This window comes from Cuculus canorus, chromosome 3, assembly GCF_017976375.1.
Source record: "Cuculus canorus isolate bCucCan1 chromosome 3, bCucCan1.pri, whole genome shotgun sequence".
Lineage (NCBI taxonomy): Eukaryota > Metazoa > Chordata > Aves > Cuculiformes > Cuculidae > Cuculus > Cuculus canorus.
In genome coordinates, this window is record NC_071403.1 from 100,044,367 (window position 1) to 100,065,324 (window position 20,958).

The 20,958-nt window shown below is 39.3% G+C and overlaps 1 protein-coding gene across 5 annotated transcripts in view; it reads right to left on the minus strand.

Annotated features, from left to right (window-relative positions):
• Nucleotides 1-12,037: 12,037 nt before the first annotated feature.
• Nucleotides 12,038-20,958, minus strand: part of LOC128851794 (uncharacterized) — a 33,877-nt gene continuing 24,956 nt past the window's right edge. For 2 of the 5 annotated variants that reach the window (XR_008449241.1, XR_008449244.1), the window contains exons 5-7: nt 20,893-20,955; nt 17,561-17,653; nt 12,038-14,567 (exon numbers count right to left, since the gene is read on the minus strand). The gene's annotated coding sequence lies outside the window, so the exon portion shown is untranslated. Of the gene's footprint in view, nt 14,568-17,555; nt 17,654-20,892; nt 20,956-20,958 lie in introns of all 5 variants that reach the window. The other 3 variants (XR_008449243.1, XR_008449245.1, XR_008449242.1) reach the window with 2 other exon arrangements.

The following is a 20,958-nucleotide window of genomic DNA, read 5'->3' on the forward strand; positions in this document are numbered from 1 at the left end:
ACATATTGTCAAGGGCCCAGCCAAAACAGCAGAACTAGACTGTGTTTAGGAAAAAATAGTGTGTTTTACAGGACATATACATGATGACGACATTCCCAGAGGGGACGGGTTTGGTGCAAACACCCTTGAAAGACCTTGTTTAAGAAAACCAGGAGTCAGGAATGGATAGCAGCATAATAAGATCTGGCCAGGACCCCGAGGTTCTTTCTTTTCTCATCTGTAAAACACAAACATCCTTTCACCAGAGCTCTGGCTAACCTTTACCAGAGAAAAGAGCACAAGCTAGAATGACAAAGCCTTTGGAGTCTGCAAAGCGACTATTTAATTACAGGGATTTGCAGGGCAGCTTATGACTATAAATTGTATAATAACTTATTTTTCTTCTTAGGTATAGATGTGTGGCTCCCCTACCCATTTTCAAAAGGGATAATTGATGATTGAAATAATTCAGGTAAGGGAAAAGCTGCATATTTAGAAAGTCACTCCAGTATGTGTCCCTCGCACAAGTAGATACTATATGTTCTAGAATTCCATTTCAATTGCTTTCTCCCTATCTCCATAAACTTTCCATTTGTTTCCATTCTTCTTCCAGCTTGCTTGGTTTTCACCTGTCTTATCTAGAAGGCCCCCTCTCTTGACACTTTCTTTTAATCTTACCTCAGCCAAATATAACGCAAACATTTAAATTCAATTCATTACTATGAAGCACAAGTTTGTTGGAAATTAGGTCAAAATCTTTTCTTTGTCCCTGGCCATCAGCAAGAGACCAGTTGGAACTCTTTTTTAGTCATGATACTTCCTGTTGACCGCAATCAAGTTCTGCTGACTTACTCAAGTTACAGATAAAGCTTGGTATGTACTATTTATTTATTTGTTGTTTCTATGTTTATTTATTTTATTATTTGTTGGAATTTGAATGTTGTTTGAAGGCATAGTAAAGTGCATAAACAATCACTGGGACTAATGGTAGAAGAGGAAGCTCTTTCAGAATAATTTGGAGGAAGAGTGTGTGAATTGGAAAACAAAACAATCAATGGTAAAGGCAAATAAATTTTAAAAAGAAAATTGCTTCAAGGCAATTGTGTCTTCTGTTGAGAAAACGACCAGGGCTCAACAGCTACTGTAACTGTGCCTGAGCTTCTTTTCACTGACATCAATAGTAAAACTGTAAATATTCAGGTGAAGTGAATCCTATCCTGTACTGAAGGTCTACTGCTTCAACTTTCATCTCCCATATTCACCACATTCCATGCCTTGATCACTATCCTATAATATCGTTTTTGCTTTCCCATAAACAACCTCTCTCTCTTCTCACACTCTTGCCTTCTCCCTCTGTGACACAATTTTAGCAAGAGAGATCTCCACCATTTACCAACCAGTCATCTGTCAGTTTAATTGCTTCATTAGACTTGAAAACCTGGAAGTTGTCCACATAGCACATATCCATAACTAGGTGATGCAGTAAATGTCTTCTTTCAATCACTGAATGTTCCTATAACTCGGCTTGAGAGAACTGAGGCATTAAATCATTTCTTCTTTGTCTACTCTGAAATAGTCATGAGAGTTTGGTAAAGAAGAAGCTGTCTAACTTTGTGCTTATTGTGCACAGAAAGATCCACAACTTACCATTTATTTATTGGGCAGAAGTTCTTCTGGCTGCTGGACAGTTCTTCGAGGCAAGAACAGGACACGAGTCCTAAACATACAGCTAGCAGATGCTCTTGTTTAGCAGTTTATTGCCATAAGAACAGTGGCAGAGTTAAAGATGTAAGTCCATTTATCTGCTAAATGTGCTGCCGCTGGTTCTCCCTGTTTGTGTCTTAGTAAGATTAGACAAGCAACGCGTTTAAATTTGGAAGCAAGAATTCAGGGGACACAAAATGGCAAACTGGTCCTGGAAGAGCAAAAATCCCTTGTGCAATCAAATATTGATTTTTGTGAAAGGTGAAATCAACAAAATAAACAAGACAAAGTATAAAAACAACTTTATGGCTGTTCTACTCAGCAACAGAAAAAGCAAAGGTTATTATGCAATTATAGCTTTGCATTCCTTTTGAGAGGGCTCTTGCAGCTGGTTACAGTCTTTTGTACCTTATCTTGGATATGCTTATAAAGTCAACGTGTTTTCTAGACCTGCATCACAAGCACCGGAATCATCTCTATATGAAGGAGTCATGAATATTTGTGCCACGTAGAACAATTTTTCCCAGGGCTGCTTATTCAGTTCAGATATAGGTTTAATTACTGAATGTAAAAAATGTGTTGAAGGAATGTGTAGCTTATGTGTCAGGACATGGAACTGTGTAAGCTTCTCTTTAAGGGTTGCGAAGCTGTTGTATGCAGCCTCAGAAGATTTTTTGGAGCTTACCAGGCCCTGAAATACAAGGAAGAATAACTTGGCAATGGCTGAAAAACTGGGTACTTATGCATGTTCAGTCTTCCAGATGGCAGTATATAGACAGACCTTTTAGTGTGCCGTGTTTATTGAGTGTTTTGGTCTGCAGCATATAAGGAATTTTTTCGGCTTAGCAATGAATTTTAACTTTGAGCCTCACTGCAAGGAAGAGAATGCAACTGCTTTTATTAATACAAATTGTGCAGTTGGACAAATGTAATAGCATAAAAATAGCATGCTGCTAACTTGCTTTTGAAAAGAAACTTGAAAGACTCTGTATACAGTGTGAATATTACATTGCACAAGCTTTTCATTTGAAAAGATGAAAAAATATTGTTATGCTTAGTATTTTCATCTGTCTATTAACCATTACAAATATAGTCCTTGTTAAATATATAGGACTGAAAGCTTTTTACACAAGGAGTTTCTTTTAAAATTGCTTAGACACATAAAAGGTTGCCTTATTCTGCAGACTAGAAGTTAGTGAACTCAGAACATGCCTTTGCATTAGTATTAATGAGTATTATTTTCCCACAGCCTGCATAAAACTTATATATCCTGTATACAAAGAAAATGTATTAAAGACACTAACATAGAGGGATGTAGCATGCAAAACACATTGCAAGGTCAAATCCAGCCCAAACTTCATTTTTCTTTTTCATTAATATTTTTAGAAGGAATCTTCTAACTTGTAGGTGGTGACTCAGTGGAATTTGATATGAAGATGTGACACCTCATCTTAAATTCCTTAACCACATTTCTTAAGTTGACAGGAATGTCAGGAAGTGTGCCTGATAAGGCTTGCTGTCCTCTCTGAGCTGACTAATCATACATGAAGTCTTGGCAAGAGATAACCAAGTTACAGTAGAGCCAAAATGACATCACATCAACTCAATTTCATATCCTGTAGACACCAGTGCCTATCACCACTCCAGGTTGCTAACATCCTTGACACACAAATGGTATTTTCAGTCTCCGATGTCCCCCTTTTACCCTGTGTCTGTCACTCTGGGGTAAATCAGGAACAAATTTGTCACTAAATGTAAAGAACCATTAACTCGCGGGCACTTTGTCATCCGAAGCATAATTTTCTGTGCATCGCTCGCCCATCCCTGAACTCTAGCTATTTGCATAACAGTTTGCTATATGAATTTATGACGGAGGATAGTGCTGAACTTGTTAAAATTCTGTGTGAATCTCAGCACAGAAAATGGACTGGTGCTTTAAATCTTGGAGAGTTGTTCACATCAATAATGAATTTCAAATAATTTATTCACTTCAAGTGTAAGTGGTTGGCATACAGTCCTTACAGCTGGTTTGTTGAGATAATTGATTTCCATATAGTTTAAAGATGGGGAAAAGAAACATATGACAACTACAGCGGGTTTTGAGGCAATTGTGAATGCCATATCAGTTTAATTATAGCTCCATCTTTAGCTGACATGGGTTCTGTCCTATTGGAATTAAAATATCCCAGCAACTTGAAATGTAACAGTGATGAATTTTTTATGTTCTTCTACCTGCCTTGTATGCTAGCTTAGGGCACTGTTACAAGTACACTTCTAGCTTTTTTCAGTGGATAGTTAACATGACATGCAAGACTGGTCTGCATGACACAGATAACTCAAGGGAATAGCAACAAAGTAAATGAGATGCATTAGTATCTGGATGTGAACTGGGGGATATAAGTTCTCAGAACTTCTTGTTTAATTTATAGAATAGGTTTTTTCCTCTGCTCATAAGACTTCAAAATGGTAATCATATTCAGGAAATGACATGTTCCCACTTCAGGTACTAATATCAATATGTAAAAGATAATCATTAACCAGATGTACTACTCAGCAGTGCCTATTATATGTAAACAAGATAACTGAGGTCATAAAAGAAGCTTTTACTTATAATTTAGTTGTATTGACAATGGAGACACTGGGAAAACTGGGACATTGCTTGTTTTAGTGTTTTTTTGTTGACCACTGTACGAACGAAGCAAGTGCTTAGTGAAACAAAGAGTGTAATAAAAATTTGCATTGTAGCTAACATGACAGCATATGAGGTCCAAGCTGGCTGCACCTTAATGTGGCTCTTTAAAAGGAGACAGTTTGCATCTCCACATTTTCACATGCAGGACATACACAATGAGCAGAGAACCAGGACTACTAGAACCCCCAAACTTCGCTCAATTTTTTTCTTTCCACTACAAATTGCATCACACACATAAATTGAAAATAGGACAGCTTTATTTCATTCATATTCCATTCTTACTCCTTTTCTAAGTTTCACAGTGTAGCAAAATAAGTAATAGACAGGCTGTCTAGTAAACCTTCATGCAGTCAGGGGCCTGATTCCCTACTGTGTTGTTTCTGCTTCGCTTGATGTAACATCCCTGATTCCAATCAGGATCCTACACTTAAGGTCTAGCATTAAATTAAAGTAATTCCTGCAGAATGAGGCCACAGTTTTGTTTCAGGTTAAAAGAATATTTCTGAGTATACTTCAAGTATCCTTCCAGTACCTGAATAAACTGGAAAAAAAATGGAAAAAAAAGTGGACCCATCTCTGAAACAAATTATAAACTGTAATGATGAAATAAGGGCTTCAGCGGTCTAGCTTGACAACATTCGTTGCCATTAACTGCTGGGGGGTTTTTTAATAGATATATACAAAGTTTTCTTTTGACATTTCTCAAGAGCAGGAGGTTCTCCAGCATTGTGACTCCTAGGTTCCAAGATATCTGAAGGAGTAACTGTGATGATCTGCCGACTTGGGGGTAAAAATACTTGGTAAAAAATATTCAGTAGACTCTACATTGGTCAACATTTTGCAAGAGGGAGACAGAGGAAGGATAGGGTAGAGGCTTGATCTTAGCAGTGTTTATAGCTGGTTGGAGGCAATGGTATCAATAACAAGACCATTAAAAAAAGGGGTTCCTAAATTCCTAAGAGCTATTCCAGCCATAAAAGCTTATAATTGTGCTTTGTGCAAGTTTAGTTTGGGGAAAATACTGAGTTAAACATAACTTGCAGGGCGTTAAAGCCTAAGGCTTCTGATTTTGACTTCCAGCTCCAATTCCGAAATGCAAGCTTTCGTTTAAAATGAAGCACAAATGTAAGTTGCTGAAAAGGATTAGTTGCAGGTCTCTGACAGTCACCAAGCAAATATTTTGGGATGCATAATCCCATCACAACTTTGCTTCCTGTTTATGGCTCAAATATTTGATTCCGAGTTTGTGTGTATGCATTATGAGCACATTTTCGTAATTTGGGGTTGGAGCTCAGATACAGTCTGGCATTGAGGAGTCCCTGTCTGGAGTCACATCAAAATTGTCTCAATTATCTTAATTTGAGGTACTGGAATGGTTTCCCAAGAGTTCTGGAGAATTAAAAGCCATTATTGTCTTACAGATACATTGACACTAGAAAGAATTGAGATGAGTAAAGAACATACAATGGGGGCTTTACACAGAAGAAACACACTTTATCATCTGTTTCTAAAATATAAAGGAAAATATAGATTTCACAAGAAATGACAGTGGGTGATTTTGTTTGCAAGTGGCTCTTGAAATATATCAAGAAATGGAAGTCAGCTGGAAACTATAACAGAGAAATCACCAGGCAAAGTACCAACTAGGCTTCGTACCTGAGGACAAAGTTGCAAAAATACTCTTTCACTGGTAATAGAGTCATGTCTTGATGATATGCCTGAGATGGCTTGTTAAGCAGGAATTCTGCCAATAGTCATAAGGTAGCCAAGTGGAAATCTGCTATAAACAAAGGAAGTGGTCTGCAAAAGCACTGTGCCATGGGATTTAACCTTCTGTAACTCTGAATCCAGTCAGGTGAGTCGGGCAAGCTAAAAAATGGATGCCAATAATTTTTTTGTGTCACATCTTTATTACACATCCCAGGTTGCACCATTGCCTCCCAAAGTGGCGAGTTAACTTGAATACTAAATATGTATCTTTGGAGTGATACTTTTATTTTGACTTATTCACAGCAATTTTTAAGACCCTGCTTCCTCCTTGCAACCTGCACAGAGAGAAGGGTAGAGCTGGAGGATAGAATCTCTTAATCTTCAGTGACAGATCCTTACAGACTAACTTTGACTTCAGAAGGTATGTGATTTGTCCAAGCATCTATTATCTACTAGTAGCACGGCAAGCTGTAGGCAAACCAGGAGACTCCTACAGTGCCTGGAAGGTAATTTCTTAATCCATCTAATAGAGACCCCACCCAAGGGGATGCAATACTGAACCTGATGGTCACTAATACAAGTGAATTCATCAGTGACATCAAGATCAGAGGCAGCCTGGGCTGCAGTGATCATGCACTGGTGGTGTTCAAGGTCCTGAGGGATATGGGGCAAGCAAAGAGTATAGTCAGGACTCTAAATTTCAGGAAAGCAGATTTCCAGCTCTTCAAAGAGTTACTCAGTAGAATTCCCTGGGACATGGTCCTCAGTGACAAGGGAGCAGAACAGAGCTGGCAAATACTTAAGGATGCTCTCCATGAGGGACAAGAGCATTCAGTCTCCAGATGCAGGAAATCCGACAGAGAAGGGAAGAGACCAGCATGACTGAGTCAAGACCTGCTGGCTGATGTGGTTGCCAAGCCACTCTTCATGATATTTGAAAAGTCATGGCAATCAGGGCAAGTCCCTGGTGACTGGAAGAAGTGTAACATTGTCCCTATTTTTAAAAAGGGTAGAAAAGATGACCCTGCGAATTACCGACCTGTCAGCTTCACCTCTGTGCCTGGGAAGACCATGGAACAAATCCTCCTGGAAGCTATGCTACAGCACATGGAGGTTGGGAAGGTGAGTAATGGCAGCCAGCATGGCTTCACCAGGGGCAAGTCCTGTCTGACCAGCCTAGTGGCTTTCTATGATGAGGTAACCACAGCAGTGGACGCAGGAAAACCAACAGAAATCTCCATGGACTTCTGTAAAGCCTTTGACATGGTCCCCCACAACAGCCTTCTCTCCAAATTAAAGAGACACGGATTTGATGGATGGACTGTTCAGTGGATAAGGAATTGATTGGATGGTCATAGTCAGAGACTAGTGGTCAGTGGCTCGATGTCCACTCCATCCATGATGAGTGGAGCTCCTCAGGGGTCCATACTGGGACCGGTGCTGTTTAATATCAATGATATTGACAGTGAGATTGAGAGCACCTTCAGCAAGGCTGCAGATGACATCAAGATGAATGGTGCAGTTGCCACATCGGAAGGATGGGATGTCATCCAGAGGGACCTGGATAGGCTGGAGAAGTGGGCCTGTGAGAATCCCATGAGGTTCAACAAGGCCAAGTGTAAGGTCCTATCCCTGGGTCGGGGCGATACACAGTTTCAGTACAGGATGGGGGGTAATGTGATTGAGAGCAGCCCTGCAGAGAAAGACTTGGGGGTGCTGGTTGATGAGAAGCTCGACATGAACCAGCAGTGTGCGCTTGCAGCCCAGAAGCCCAACTGTATCCTGAGAAGCGTGGCGAGGGAGGGGATTCTGCCCCTCTATTCCTCTTTTGTGAGACCTCATCTGGAGTACTGTGTCCAGTTCTGGAATCCTCAACATAAGAAGGGTATGGAACTGTTGGGACACGTCCAAAGGAGGGCTACAAAGATGATCAGAGGGCTGGAGAACTTCTCTCCAGGCTGAGAGAGTTGAGGTTGTTCAGCTTGGAGAAAAGAAGGCTCTGAGGAGCCATATTCCAACACCGTGGTCTCCACTTAGGGAAACTGAGACTAAAAGAGAAAACATCATGCCTACCATCATTCGGCAAATCAAGGTATAAAGCCCCAATCTACGGATTCCCACCTAGCTTCAACTTCTTCACTATCTGACAAAGCATACAGGTCTTTTTAAGCATATTAAAAAATCATAATGTGTTTTTTGAAATTGTAGTGTTTTTAAAATAAGACCAAAGACATTTACAAGATGTCATGAAACGTGCTCACTCTCAAGTCCTCCCCTACACACTCTGCCTATTTTGATAAACAACTTCAAGATCTGAGCAAAGGAGTGTTCTGGTGTGAGGTATCTGAGGTACTGATCAGAGAAGAAGGTCTTCATAGACAGCAGAGGGTTGTATCCAGCTCTGAGCCATCTGAGTGTCACTCCATCTTTACATGCTGCTTGTTTCTGATTGAGCAATAAGGTGTTAGTTGTACCTACAGGAAGCAGATGTGGCAGCGTTTGGCTGCTAAGTGAATATCCAGTCACCTTGAGAGGTTACCTGATGTCTGCTATTCTTTTTCTGCTGTTAGTCTGAGTTTGAATGTCCATAGAGATACTATCTCAGCACATATGAACAACGTCATTAAACAAAATCTCAACGTAAGCCAGCAATGTGTTCTCGCAGTCCAGGAGGTCAACCATATGCTGGGCTGCATCAAAAGACCTGTGGCCAGCAGGTCAAGGGAGGTGATTCTTTCTCTCTTCCTCTCTTGTGAGACCTCATCTCGAGTATTGTATCTGATTCTGGAATCCTCAATATAAGAAGGTTATGGAGCTGTTGGAACGGGTCCAGAGGAGGAGTACGAAGATGATCAGGCAGCTGGAGCACCTCCCATCCCAGGATAAGCTGAGAGAGTTGGGGTCGTTCAGCCTGGAGAAGAGAAGGCTCTTATAGACCTTATATCTTCCAGCACCTGAATGGGGCTACAAGAAAGTTGGGGAGGGACTGTTTACAAAGGTGTGTAGTGTTAGGACCAAGGCCAATGGCTTTAAATTGGAGAGGGACAGATTTAGCATAGACATAAGAAGGAATTTTTCATGATGAGAGTGGTGGGGCACTGGCACAGGTTGCCCAGGGGTGGATGCCCCACCCCTGGAGGTGTTCAAGGCCAGGTTGGATGGGGCCTTGGGCAGCCTGGTCTGGTGAGACGTGTCCCTGACCATCACAGAGAGGTTGGAACTAGATGATCTTTAAGGTTCTTTCCATCCCAAGCTATTCTATGATTCTATGGTCTTCAGTAGCTTTTGGGACCAATGTTTGTTAGATCTCAGAATGTTTGTTTTCACTTTTTATCCTCAGCCACTAAGCAGCCACACTCACTTTCAAAGGAAAAGACTAAAAGTCTCAGAGCTATATCACAAGTTTTGAAATATCTTAGAACAATATTTGCTGTGTGCCAGTTTTGTGTAAATGTTGTTCCTATATCTAAGAAGAAACAGACTCTTAACTATTTATTTTAAAGCCTATTTAGAATACAAGGAATTGTGCATCAATTTCCCACTACTTCTAAGATATGACAAAAAGTGAGACATTGACAGGATTTTATTCTGCTTGGAGTTCATGGCAAGAATTTAATTGACTGGTATGAGTCAGGCTTTCATCTCTCAGCTCTTATTTGTGGTAATGAATAGTATTTCTGGGCATCCTAGACCTGCTATTACATGGCAGGACATGTATTTTCAGCTCTTAGAATATACCATATACTGTGACAATTTGTTAATCATGCAACAGGGTTCATCTATTGGGAAGTTTTTTGATAACTGCATCCCTAATTATGAAAACTGTATTAAGTAATGAAAACAACTTGGTTGCATTTGTTTCTTCATTTCTGAAGGCTACCCTAGTGCTATAAGCCGTAAGAAGAGCTGCAATAGTAGTAGAGATGCTGACTACATGAAAGTGGTAACGTTTGTAGTGCTAGGTTGAAAGGCATGGATGTTGGCAAGAGAATGACCTTTTGGGCACTGGAATCTTACCCTGCATTGTCCTTAGTTTTGGCTGAAGTTTCTTTTTACCTCAATGTTCAAACTGAGCACCTGTTTCAGGCCCGTTGTGCCAGCATTTTCACAGCTGTGAAAATGTGAACATTAAAAATAACAATAAATTTATCAACAAATGCATCGGTACTTCTCAAGTGCTCAGTAAGCTGGTGTGGAAAAAAAAAAAAAACATAATAAATCCTACACATTATGCAATTGGACGTTGCCTGATAAAATTGTAGCACAAAAATGGAAAACCATGTCTCTCACATTAAACCTTGGCCTTCCTTTGCCCAGATTTTATGTGAGAATTCCCTAAAATTCTTCCCTTCACCAAGGTGTAAGACTTCGTAGAGTCTCCTTTTCAGAGTAAAGGACACAGTGTTATTGCTTCTATGTTACACTATTTGTGTCTGATTAACACTGCACACATCCTGATATTCTTGGGGACATAATGATCCTCAAGATGCAAAAGAAGGGTATCATATTTAAACATAAACTGGATAGCCAACTCAAATGATTGACATTACAGAAATTCCTGGAAATAAAATAAAGTATTATGAAATAAGTGCATTTCATTTAACCAGATACTCAAATAACCATTTCACAACTAGCTTGTTAGCACAGAAGTGGTAGTGATGCTGGACAGGATAGCAGATGGAAGCAGACATTTGACGTGCAATTGCTGCATTTCCTCTTTTCATATGAAATTCTACTTACGTAGACAACCACACAGGCAAACAATGTACGTGATACTTGTTATCTTAGTGCATCAAACACAATAATGTCAATTTAAAAGAATGGCTTTTACCTACACATTTAATTTGGTATCAAATAAAAATTTAATTCCCATGAGCAAAAAACTAAACCATAGACTTTTTCACTGTTGCTCTTGATTCTCCCTGACTTTCAGCATTATATGTTAGTAGCCATACATAATCTTCAGTCTGGACTTTGCTGCTGCTGTATGCCAGCTGCAGAAATAAAATGGTGCAGTCTGCATGGCAGTGTGTGTGTACAACATGCAACCTGCTTGCCCCTGCTGACTGTGATTACCAAGCCTCTGACAGAGGGTTTGATCCACTTTGTGATCTTCCTCCAAAATGCTTCTAACTAACCAAAAAATATTGGCTGATTAAATTTGTGTCCACTGTCTCCTACTTAAACAAACAAACAAACCAAAGAAAAAACACGCAGAAGAGCTGTGTTTGGTATCTGTGCATGAGCAGGAAGCCTTGATTTATTTGCTCTCCTGTTTGCATAGCTCTAACTATGGTTATTTATCTAGATTATTTATTATTCATAGACCTCTGTAAACACTAGCCACGCACACCATCGGTATGTTTGCAGTTCGGCATCTGCAGTGATGGATTCTGACCAGCCTTTCAGAAACATGTCATAGTCATTTCTTTCTGGAAACAGCATCTTGCTGATTAAGGAATAAATTTGAGCTCTTGAACCCGTATTCAGACGATGCTTTACGTCAAATGACTTCAGAGTAATAATTAGGAATTTTAATATCCACATAGGCTTACTTGTTGTAACGATGAGTTTTATGGAGAATTAACTGTTATCAGCTTAATCAGTGACACTCGTGCTAGGTGTACAAATGCAAAAAAAAATCTAGAAAGGAATAAAGTAGCTGTTCCTTTATGTCTTCTTTTTACTTGTTTTGATTATAAAATATCAAGATGTCACTGTAGTTTTCAATCAATATGAAATTCATTTTGTTTATAAATGAATATTCTGGTTTGCTGCATTGGTTTATAATGAATAAACAGCAGCAATAAGTATAGAAAGATTAATTTTCACTTTTATCATTCACTTGTAAGAAGTTCTTCTCCAATTACTTTTTACCTGTGGAATAACACTGAAATTAAAATGAGAAACCCGGTCAATATTGCATGCATCAAAAATGATGAAAAACACTTACTGAGAACTGTAAAATGTTTATTGGTTTTTAGACACAGAGTCCTCCAGGGAGTGCTACAAATCCACACAAACTCACTGCATCTTCGATGTTCCATTTGGAGCGTTGATTTAGACAAAATATGTGTAAAAACTCCAGTAGGCAGACAGCTCTCTAGTGACTATACATCTGCAAAGACTCAAGAACATAAATTATTCCAGCTTGAGTCTGGAATAAATTATGCTCACTTCACAAACTCTAGAGCTGTTTGATCCACACAGCAGTGAAGGAAAATTGTTGTGCTTTAGACTTAGGGAACACGAGTTGATTTTACCATCCTGTATACATGTGTGTAATTTTACACTGAATGTTTTTCTAAGTAGCATCATGTTAATCAAACCAACAAAGCAAAGAGGACTTGTGAAAGTAGGACATGAAATGATGTGAGACTGGCCTGGTACAGCAGGTTTCCCAAGATACAACAGAGCCAAAGGTAAAGCAACTGCCTTATCTTCAAAAAAATATGAATCAAGCTTCTTTCTCACATCATCCCACTTAGCTCAATTCCCTTAAAGCTACTCTGTATACCATGCAAACATAAAAGCACTGTATTTTCTTTTCTAGTTTGTATCTCATACACTGTCAAAAAGACTATTCAGACTGGATCAACATCCCCTCAAAAAATATTCATGATTTTCTGTCTCCAGAAAACCAGAGCAACTATGCGGTGGTTCATTATTTGCTGCTGTTATACATCCAGTTATTGCATCCGAATGCTGCATTCAATAGCTGTGGCAGGGCTTACCTTCCATGAATTTACTGAGTCTTTTCCAAGTTTACTTATCTTTAAGTCTTTGCAGCATCTTGTGGCAATGAGTCTCACACTTAGCTACTCAGTCTGTGAAAAAATACTCTCCTTCATCTGGTTTGTTCCCCAGTAATTTCTTGTCTACCACTTGCTCCTGTGTTGTGATAAATAGATGACAAATCTTTCAGATTTACCTTCCCTCTGCCTCCTGAAGATATAACACCCCATGTTAGCCCTTGGTCCTTTCTTGTCCACACAGAAATCTTACCTATTGAAATAGTCCTCATTCAATGCAGTTGACCTTTTCTTCTGTGTTTTAGTGTATTATTCTAGGTTTACCTATACAATTTTTGAGATGAGTTGACTATATACCACAGGCTATATATCAGCAGAATAGTTTCTGATTTGTTCTCAAGTATTTTCCTAATAATTCTTAATTGCTTTTGCTGCTGCTGAGCACTGGGCTGACATCTTCCTCAGGCTCTCCAACATGTGTTTCCTGAGATCAAATAGCTAATTTAGTGCTCATCGCCATGTAGAAGTATTATTTTCCCTACACACATTATCATTATTGAATCAGAATTTATTGACTTATATTTTGTCACCCAGGCGCTATCAAGAGGGGGTTTTTTTAATTCTTCACATACAATTTAGTTTTTCTCTCTTCAGTAATTCCATGTTAATGTAGATCTCGGCCTAGATTCCTGTGGGTCTCCAGCAGTAACCTCCTTTCCTCAAGAAAACCCACCATTTACTCTTTCTTCCTTATTTGTTTCCCTCATACTTTTCCCAGTGGTGAACACATTGTGTTTATCCGCGAAATCAAGCCTGATTTGTACTGTCACATTGCAGCTACAAACACCGTTTCAGGCAACAAAATATGCAATCAGTCTTCCTTGCCATTTGCCTTTTCTTTTTCTTTCTGTACAATTTCTTTATATAGCTCTTTTTCTTTTCTTTCGTTTTCTGTTTCTGTCACTTTCTGTGTCATCGTCTTCACTTTCTCATCCATCCACTTTCGTATTCAACATCTTCTTCTCCCGTTCAGCTTTCCTGCAGGGTTTCAACCCTCTTCTCACTACTCACATCTTTTCATACAGGCTTACTAGAGCTATAAAAACCGCATATGCGTATCATTTCTCTCCTTACCCTATCCATCAGACACTCACTAAAAACAGAAGCAATCAGATGTAATCTGTGCATGAGCCAAAGTCACTAAAAGTAGTAGAAGTCTCCCCACTGGAGGAAGCAGAGTTCTCAGAAAGTAGGCTGTGTATGAGGCTGGTTTATGAGTAGACACTGCACTGCTATTCCCAGCGGATTTATGTGGTAGGGAAAATGCCGTGTTTCTTCTTGGGCTGTTCAACCAAGTGATTTGGACTTAATGATAAGATGGGGAGATCTGCCCATTTGCAGACTGTGTCAGACTCCTCCTGGCTCATCTGCCTCCCTGGTGAATTGCATGTACAGGGTGCATACCTCTACCAAGAAAGCGGTAAAAGTTCAGCTATCTATGGCACTCCTAGAATTTGGCAACTAGGGGATAACAGAGCTGCCAGCACATATAGAGAAGAATGAACAAAGCAGTGTGCCAGGCAGAAAGCTGGTTATCTCACCTAGGCTCACTGTGGTTGCCTGTAGAGGCAACAACAGCAAAAGACAGGACACTGAGCATTGCAGTCACTAGCTTGGAGAGCGATGTTTTGTATATGTATGTAGAACTTTGCTCTTCAGTCTCATGACTCCTGCAAAAACGGAGCAAACACAGTACTTAGTTATGTTAGTGTGATCATAGCAGAGATGGAGCAGCCATCCTATCTCCTGTCTTTCACCGATGACAGCTGTGGAGCAATACATATTGAAACACCATAGTGGAACTTCTTCCCTACATCATGGAACCTTTCCACATGGTGGTACCTCTTTCCTTATACCTCAAGACTTGATTCTCTTAACTGCCCTTTATGATACCAGCAATTCCTTTTCTTCCACTTATATCCAGCACCCTTGGTTTATCCAGTTATCACCAGGGAGCTCTGTGGGATTAAATATTCACAGTATATGGAAAATTCTGTGACATGGGAATGTGTGGTGATGGGTGAGAAAGTGGAAAAGATAATTTCTGTGGCTAGTTACTTTTACAATTCTCAAAGCTGTTTGTCAAGCACTAAGTCAACTTAACAGATAACAAGACATTGTTTTTTAATCTTCAGTGTGAAGTACGCATATTTTTCAGCTATCTCCACTGGACTTTGTTCTTACATTCACAAACATCTTGCTCTTCCAATGGCACTGAATCCAGCAGGGATATTTTGTAGAGTGAGATATCCCTCCACCAGATAAATACACTTTGTGAGAAAGAATGACAAACTGAACATATTTGGCACAGTGAGGCAATATGCAGAATGGGACAACATGGGGGAGTTAAGGTGCTGCAATCAATCATTTCAGTGAAAATAACTGAATGAGTCAGCTGTTATGTGTTAGAAGTGGTAATGGCAATAATGGCCACACCTTGTGGCCACACCGCTCTCTTTTTGCTAAGAATTGTTTTCTATTAGGTGACCTCTTATTCAGGGTAGTCAGGATATTGCTGCTGCTGTAATACCTTTGCACAATGGTTCTTTGTGCCAAATAATATCATATTTTTGCTGGAGGGTGTTCACGGTTGTTGTTCTTCAATGCGTTTCTAATTAATTTTGCTAAAGCCACCTACCTTCTGTCACCTGTCAGGTGGCAAGAAGAAGGAATGTGTCTCCAGACAGCTAGACATTTTGAAACACAGAAGAACATGTGGTGAGATGAGAGGATATGGAGACAAATTCAGATCATCACCTCACAATAGCTTCTTTTATATGATAGCCTACAAATCATAATGGACTATTATACCTATAGTATATAAACTAGGGAAGTAAAAACCCACAGATTAAGAAATTGCAGCAATGTTATGAAGTGAGAGATGCTAATGCCCTTTTTGGTCTAATATATCAATGACAACAATAATACAGTTATTGTAGTGATTCTTTTTAACCAGTAAGCTGAGTACTTATAGACAATGCCCAGAGTTCATACTTCCCATAAGAAGAAAATTGTATTATCTTTCACCTTAACTGTTTCCAGATTTCTGTATGCTTATTTATCTTAATAGTGGAAACAAAACCAAACACACAACGGCTTGACCTTCTATCCATAGGCTACATCCTATACTCTTTGCATGTTCCAAAGCCACGTTGCACTCTGATTAACTTGACTGGGAGTTATGTTTATGTATATACCCACCCAAAACGTGTGCACAACCTGGCCTTACACAGCTGAAATCCTGGTAGAAATTCAGATATTGTATTAATCATATATTCTCAACTGAATGTGGGTTGCAAAAAAATACGCAAGAGTCTGTAGAAACTTTTCTTTTAAGTATACAGTCCTTAAATGTTTGGGTTGATATTATGGTCCTTCAGTTAAGATTTATTAGACTATTTCATATTTGCCTTTCTGTTTATTTTGTAAAAGTATACTTGCCTAGCACACATTTTTATGCCAGCCTTGCTTTGCATTTTTACAGTCTGCTAATTAGACCATTTTAACTAATTTGTTTGCATTTTGTATGAGCAAGTTGGGCTTTTGGATTGACTAATGTAATTGCAGCCAGTTTCTGCCAAATACAAATTACTCTTTCTAGTGTGAGCTAGAGAGAAAAGTAAATATTTAATAGCCATCAATACCCTTGTAGCATTTTAGAGTGTGCTTTTTTCCTATGGAAAGTTTAAATAATTTCTTCAGTGCTTGATTGCACTTTAATGTTAAGAAATTATTTTTTAATCTTTTTTGAAATAATAATGAATTAGATATTTTAGCATCTCCGTAAGGGTTTTATTTCTGTGCACTCTGCAGTTTTAAATTCCAGGCTTGAAGATCTGGTACTTTCATATTTGAAGTTTACTTGTGTAGCTTTTTATGTATTGAATACTGTCTCCTGAAACCATTTTCCTGGAATGTATTCAGGTTTTAATGTTTCTAAGTGGATGAAGTCAAGCCTTATAGCAATGTTAAATTGTGGGACTTTTGCTTGTTTTCCCTTCTTTTATTATTCTTTTTCGCAGGAGCTTATGAGAAGATAGGAACCAATTACCAAACCTCAGCATTATTGGTATCTGTCTTTTGAACAGTGAATCTTGTGTTCTCTCTGCGGAAGTGGACATAAAGACAAAGGTGCACTGGAGACTTAAGCAGGTTAAAGCTCCTCAGTTGTCACCCTTGATTTCTTGGGGTACTTGCTACAGTGCAGACTGAGAAGCCATCTGGTTGCCAGAGCAGGGCAGCTCTCTTCCTTCTCCTCTTCCATCCTCATGTCCCCTTCCCACCTTGAATAATGGGCAGGACAGGAGTACGTCTACCTCACGTGAGGAGATACTGCCAAAACGTTATAGACAGACCGCACTTCTCAGAAAGGTGTTGCTTTGTGACAAAATGTGATGGTGATGCTCTTCGCCCCAGTGTACCCACCTGTCTGACAGTGGCTTTTCCCTAGGGTATGATTGATCAGACTCTATTTTCCCACATTAAGCTTCTAAACGCATAGATTCCATAAATGTAATAGTCTAAGGAGTGAAGCTGGTGTTGCTCTCTGTCTCCCAGTGAATATGGGTATAACCCATGGAAAGCAGAAAGTTTAGAGCAGGAGAGGTGGGTAATGCTTAGGTAGTGCTGGGGTTGCCTTAGTACATTTCTAAACCTACCTTACCTCTTGTCAGGCACCTTGTGCAACTGGTACCAGTCCCAGGATGCTGTGTGAAAGAGAACCTGCCTTTGGCCAACTTAGTTTCATCTGGTGAAGCTAAAATGATAATAGATCAACAATGAGATCCAGCACTAAAGAGAGAGTAATCAAAACACCTTGTAACTGAGCCCTTGACATGTCAGTACTCATTTTGTTTTCGGATAGGGTGCAACTTCATATAATATTAACCCATCCAGATTATTAATTAAGAGCATAAATACATAATCACTGCCAAGTGACAACAGAAGTCCATGTCATCATCAGGCTATACAACTAGGCTCTGAATTTCATAACAACAACCAAATTCTTTCTCTCTACCTTGTTCCTGTTATATCAAATGTGTCACAGAGCGTGAAGCAACATGTTTTTCATGGAAGCCCTATCCGTATCCCTCACTATCTTTGCAATCCTCCCATCATGCACTAAAAACCTTGCAAAAGGTAATAATCTTTTTCTGTTTCTCATATTTGTGTGGCTTAGATGGACAGACAGGTGATTTGATCAGTGAATTAACCATGCAGTTCTGAGAAAGTTATTATTAACCAGCAATCTTAACTGCTTCCTGGATAAGCTTAATTATGGCATTTTTTTAATAAACCAAACACTGCCATTCTCAGGTATCTGCAAACCTCAGGAGCATCAATAGCAAATTTGAGCATAACTCGACAAGAGCTATCAATGTGCACTCAAGGCCACACAAGGCCAACTGTGTCCTGAGCTGCATCAAAAGCAGCATGACCATCAGGTTCAGGGAGATTAATTTCCCCCTGTACTCCACTCTCGTGAGACCCCAACTGGAGTATTGTGTCCAATTCTGGAATCCTCAACATAAGAAGGTCAAGGAACTGTTGGAACAGGTTTAATGGAGGGCTACAAGGATGATCAGAGGATTGGAGCACCTCTGCTATAAGGACTGACTGAGAGAGTTGAGGTTGTTTAGCCTGGGAAAGAGAAGATTCTGAGAAGACCTTGTAGTGACCTTCCAGTACGTGAAAGGGGCTACAGGAAAGCTGGGGAGGGACTTTTTACAAGAGCATGTAGTGACAGGATGAGGGGAAATGGCTTTAAAGGGGGCAGATTTAGATCAGACATCAGGAAGAAATTCTGCATGACGAGAGTGGTGAGGCACTGGCACAGGTTGCCCAGGGAAGTTGTGGCTGCCCCATCCCTGCAATTGTTCAAGGGTAGGTTGGATGGGGCCTTGGGCAGCCTGGTCTGGTGGGATGTGTCCCTACCCATGGCAGGGGGGTTGGAACTGAATGGTCTTTAAGATCCCTTACAACTCAAACCATTCTATGATTCAATGGTAGGATTTGCCTACTTAGATTAAAACATATTTTTTAATTTAGTATTACATTTAGTACTAAAATTTAACATTGAAAGTTGTGATTAATTTAACAAAAAAATTGATACAAGTAATTTTTATAGATTTAATAAAAGTAAATTTAGTCCCACATTTCTGATGTATGTTTTCCATTATTGGACATGCTTGCTCTTTGGGAACAGTGTTCTGTGGTCCTAATTCATACTGAGTTTCCTGAATAAGTACTTTTTAGTCCTAGGAACAGGGACATATGGCATCCTATGTATCCTTATAGTTGTTATATTACTAAATGTATTTGATTATGTACCCAGTCCTTTTCTGAGTGTGCCTATATGAATATGTAGTGAGAAACGGGCATGATTTTGGTACCCCTGAGAGGAAATAAGAGGGTGGAGGCTTTGAAGATGTTGGTACCATCACACAACAGATCTGTCTAAAATAGCTGGAGAGATCATCTTCAGAAATGAGAAGGAAGTTAGGTTATTTTCTCACTTCTGACCATTCTACAATTTATCCATGCCTATATTCTCTTGCTGCTAATAGGATTACTCACACAAGTAACACAATAGCACTTTAGCCTTAAGCAGCTGGCCTCCACGCTGATATGCAAGTGAGCATGTCAGCTGGTGCTTACTGTGACGCAGAGAACAAATTAACCAAGAACTGGACTGACTCTGTTTCAAGTCATAGACAACTGAAATCTATTTTAATCATTTCAGTCACAGGAGAGCATTTTCTAAACGTGTTATGTCAAAACATCCCAAAAAGTGACATGTAATCCAAGGCACATGTTTTATTCTTGATTGCATTTACAAATTCCTTCTCAGCCCTTTCAATGCATTTTTAATTTAAAGTAATATTGTTAAATGCTTACATTCTTGATGTTAAACTAAAACAGTGTCATAGGAATATTTCGTAAAATATTTCAGCACAGTAATTCATTTATTCACTGAATACCATGTCTTAGCAACAAACAATATTTACAGATCTGACCCCTCTCCAGAAATTTAGTCATTCTCCAAAATGTAACAGCAGGAGATAAGGTGATGTTTAAAAAACGTATAGCACTTTCCAAATTGTTAAATAAATAAGTATCCAACATAAAATACAGACTCTTTTCACCAGCTGCATCACAAGACCTTCCAGTGTCTGCTCTCTGCTTATGAACTCTTTATTTCTTCAAAAGCCTATGAGAATCAATGTCTTTACAGTGTCAGATCCTGACAAAACTATGAAGGGAAACAAATCGCAGACATTTAGTCTTTGAAAGCTACGATGGTGTTTCTCACACTGACTCAGTCTGAATGCTTCTGCTCTGTTAAGTTGTGTCAGTAATTTGCAGAATTTCATTTTTCAATGCAAAATTATATGTTCGAAATTTTGGCTGTTTCTACGCCCAGTACTTCTGTGCCTGAGGAGTAACCTGAATGTAAAGGACCGTGCATATGTGTCTTTGTGTTGCTGTAACATTCCAGCAGGAAAATCTTGATCTGAACTACGAACATCAGAGTATGGTATAGCTGTTAGTTCTTAAACACATACATCCTCTCATAAATTTGTGCTCTGCCCATGATATTTTTCCACTAAGGACAAACACACTTAGAAGGCAAATTTCCATGTGAATGGTAGGGTACATTGCAATCATTGTGTGAACTAGAAGGGGAAATGCCAGTCATCAATTTTAGACTATTTTATCTATACCAAGCAGTAGATGTTTCTAGTGTTAATTAAAATCTTGCAAGTATGTGAGCAGGTTGAAATGTTGTCCAAGAGAAATTGGTGGTTCATTTTATGTCATTTGCACCTATAGTTTGGACCGAATAGGCAAAAGTGAGGATATGTATGGGGAGGGTATGTGAGAAAAAGTGCATGCAAAACAGTGATGTGAACAGCATGAAAGAAAACAAAGCTGAAGAAGGAAAAAAAACCTGTCTGATTAGTTTGAGGGGTTGGTGGAAGATTTTCTACTTACCTCTGCTGGAAAGAGATATTAAAAAATCTGGTCCTCTTACAGTCCTACATTAATATCCAATTTCTG